General features: G+C 40.5%; 1 long non-coding RNA gene across 1 annotated transcript in view; it reads left to right on the top strand.

Moving 5' to 3' along the window:
* Positions 1–1,746: 1,746 nt before the first annotated feature.
* LOC128876167 (uncharacterized) overlaps positions 1,747–3,936 on the top strand; it is an 84,251-nt gene continuing 82,061 nt past the window's right edge. The window contains exon 1 of the long non-coding RNA XR_008456959.1: positions 1,747–2,302. This is a non-coding gene — a long non-coding RNA (uncharacterized LOC128876167). The remainder of the gene's footprint in view (positions 2,303–3,936) is intronic.

Genomic DNA, 3,936 nt, shown 5'->3' with positions numbered 1-3,936 from the left:
TTGTGTTCCATGATTCTAAAGTAACCCTAGGCAGATATACACCGAGTTAACATCTCCGAAAGTGACTAAAATAGTCATCTACATTAAAGGAACTACCCCAAACCTCCACACGAACAAACACAAACCCTCGTGAATCTTTCAAAGAAGGACAAAGCCAGGGTATTTCCGGGATGTTTCATCCTGCTAACGAGAAGCGATGTCGATTCCATCGAATAATAAAGTCCGGGTCGACCAGCCGTTCGACCTCCCGAGGATCCTAAACGATCGACTCCGAGGAGTGTGCTGTCAGTTGTCGCGCACAACGCAGGAACAAAGGGGGCGAAAGAAGCACGAGCACGGGTCAGCCCCGTGACGAAAGCGAAAAAGAGACGTAGAGGAACCTGGAGCCCACGGATAGAGAAAAAGCTTTAGGATTTAACAAAGCTACCCCTACAAAGGTAGAGCCTGACCTTCCGCCGTCCCCTCCCCCCCACGCAGCCCCTCCTTCGCTTTCTGTCGCTCCGCTGAAACAATACGGACGGCGGTAAAACAAAGAAGTAAACGTGAAAAAAAAAAGAATAGACAAAAGGCGGCCGTTTGAATCCGTAATTTGTCCCCGCGTTCGCCCTTTGTTTTACGGAGCCGCGTGGTGCCCTCCTGGCCCCCTCCGGTCGACGCGAGACCGTTGCTTTCCTTTCGACGCGTACAACTCGTTTTGCTACCCCCCCTTCCCTGCTGTCATCCCCTGTTGGAAACCGTGAATTTCACCGGCGACGTCGACGACTTTGAGGTAGGTCCTGGAGAACGTTTTCGGGGGGGTCGGAAGCCCTCTTTCTGGAATTTTTTTCCTCAAACACTTCCGTCGACTGCTTTCTCAAATATCGTGTACTTATTTGCACGCACTCGGAGGAAATTTTGTGACATTTTTTCGCGGAGGAGTATTAATCTGTGGGAGGAATATTAATGTATATTTGTATTTTAGTCACTTTTAGAGACGTTAACTTGGTGTATATCTGTCTAGGGTTACTTTAACGCGATTTTTGTTAAAAATTGATTTACCCGTTTTTTTCGTTCATTGAAGCAATAAAATTCGTTTTTTTTTTCAAACGGCTACCATCTTTTTATCCAGAGGATTTTTAGAGAATGAAATTGGCAAGGCCCCCAAATTTATTCTACTTTAACAATTCAAAATTCGTTCAAAATTCATCGTGCATTTATCTATTTGATCTCAGTTGGCGCCACCATTTTGGACTCTTTTTTCATGAAAAATATTGAAATTTAACTTCCAATTATACAAGAATATATTACTTTGAAACCTATATCCACAGTATTTATTGTATATTAAAAAAAAATTTCAGAACTTCACGCATGTTTCATGCATCTCGACAGTAATCTCCCCTTAATGCACATATTCTAGTTGAGAAATACGTAAAATTAATTACTTTACTTTCAATTGTTTTCCACGTAATAAATCGTACACGAAATTGGATCCAACATTAACGTCGAAAAAATATTCAGACATTTAGTACGTTTCTCTGTTAATTCGCTTCGGAAGGTCCAACCTCGTAATTACGCGAACGGGACCAGCAAAGACGCGAAAAAGTCGTTCAATATTTCCTCCCTCGTAAAATCGCTTTCGTCGGCGGTAACGAGGGAACGTCTTTAATCCGACCCACCGGGGTTCAATTAAGTCCCCCTTCCCGTCACCCTTCGTCGGGTTTCTTCGCGAGAGTTTCAAGGCCACGGCGATCAAAGAAAACCGGGGCGCGTAAAATTCCTCGGAGGAAACTTTTCAGCGAACTCTTTCCTCATTTCCCGCGCAGTTGAATTATTCACAAGCTTCTTCTCTCGCTTTTGTTTCTGGGCCAGGGTCGTCACGACGATCTACTCCCGGTCGCTCTCAACCCCCTCCGCCTCCGGGTCGACGAACTTTCTCTTAAGTAAGACATTTTCCTAACTACTTTGCGCTATTCACCAGGATTCCGCGCGCCGCGACGTTATTTAAGCGAACTCGTTCACCGAGCGACTCTTAGCACGTGGTAACGTTTACTTCCTTCCTTCCTCTCCTGCCCCTCGCCCGTTTCCCTCGCCGCCGATCCCCCTCGAACACCCTTTTACTTTTACTTCTCGAACTTTCGCCCCCTTTCGCGAATTTATTACGCGGAGACGGAATTTCGCGCGATCCTTTTTTTTTTCTTTCTCGCTCCTCGAGAGGCTTGCCAAGTTCCTGGAAGTCGTTCACCTTCGCGCGATTGTTTACGGTGTACATTCAGTTTCGCACGAGTCATTGACGAGGTTAGTGCTGGGAAAACGCTGCTGGCTGGTGAGTAATACAGCGATCGTTAACGAATTTTGTAATTTATTTTTGAATCTTCGTTTGGGCTAAGCATTTATTGTTAGGCGGATGTTTATACAAAATTTATACATTTTGGGACGCAGATGAGTGTGTAGAGTAGGTTTTGTTTAAGTGATGTTATAATGTATAGTTTATTTTCGTATTTAAATTGGGGAGTAATAAAGGGTAATCGTTAATTAATTTCGGGATTCGGCTTTGTATCTTCATTTGGGCTAAGTGTTAATTACTAGACTGCGGATGTTTATACAAGTTTGTATATAAGTATATGAAGTATATTTTGTCTTCTAGTTGTTATAACGTCTATCTTATTTTCATATTTTCATTACATTTCACTATTCACATATCGTTATTTTCGTATTATTTTATACAAATTCATGTATGAGTATATGAAGTATATTTTGTCTTAAAGGTGTTGCAATGTCTATTTTATTTTCATATTTTTATTATATTTCATTCCTCATATATCGTTATTTTCGTATTATTTTATACAAATTCATGTATGAGTATTTGAAGTATATTTTGTATTCTGGATGTTGCAATGTCTAGTTTATTTTAATAAAGGGTGATCCTAAACGAATATTGCGATTTGTCTTTGAATCTTCATCGAGGTTATTTATATGAATACATAAAGCACGTTTTGTCTTGTATATTAACACTAGAATTCATAAATATTCTATTTATCACATAATTAATTACAAATACAAGTACTAAGAACTAGAATTGCGCATATCCACTAAAATTGAGAAAAAGTCTATTTATAAGAGGCTACACCTTAGGAAAGAATTTTTTTTCTTTGTGAGTATACAATCAAGTATACAATAAATAGTATACAAATAATGAGTGTATATCGATCTAGACTGAAACCAAAAATTGAATCGTAATTTCTACGATTTTGTTACTGAGTACATCTGGTCTGTTCCCAAAAGTTGAGCACCGTAAGAAAACAAACAAGACAGTTACTAAATTCCAGGAAGCAAACGCTGCTGTTTGTTTTGGAATGGAAGTTTATTAAATAGGCTGCTGGTAGATAAAGCGTTAAGGAACACCACGTTAGATGATAAATATTACCACTATAGTCACTCGAAAAGCGAAACAGACAAAATGTCTGTACACCGAAGCAGAAACCACGATCGTTCGGCGAGTACAATGAAAAATTGAAGGTTCCCCGTTTCGCGGTGCAAAATTACCTGGAAAGAGCCAATCGTCTCCTCCGAGAATACCAGATTCTCATCCCGAGTCAATCATTTACGGTCTCGTTCGAAATCGACACGACTTATTGCATTCGGTACAGGAGAAACGCGATATGCCGCAGGAAAAGGAAACTTCGTATTAACCAGTAATAATTAAAATCTCGTTGGGGACGTTGAATCCGGCAGTCGTCCGATATGATGGGAATATTTCACGAGCCCTTTAAACGGTTGATTTAAGGCAGACAGTAGGACGGGCGGGTTCGCAAGAAACGTTTTCATTAAACCAATGTCGCCTTTGGGGGCTGCTGCTTTATCTTGAATAAACGTACAGGGTTCTTTCTGTCCAGAAAGATTTTTAGTATTTATTTAACTGTCACGTTTTTAATAACTCGAGTACCGAATATTAAAATT

Source organism: Hylaeus volcanicus, chromosome 5, assembly GCF_026283585.1.
Source record: "Hylaeus volcanicus isolate JK05 chromosome 5, UHH_iyHylVolc1.0_haploid, whole genome shotgun sequence".
Lineage (NCBI taxonomy): Eukaryota > Metazoa > Arthropoda > Insecta > Hymenoptera > Colletidae > Hylaeus > Hylaeus volcanicus.
This window is presented reverse-complemented; position numbering and strand designations above follow the sequence as displayed.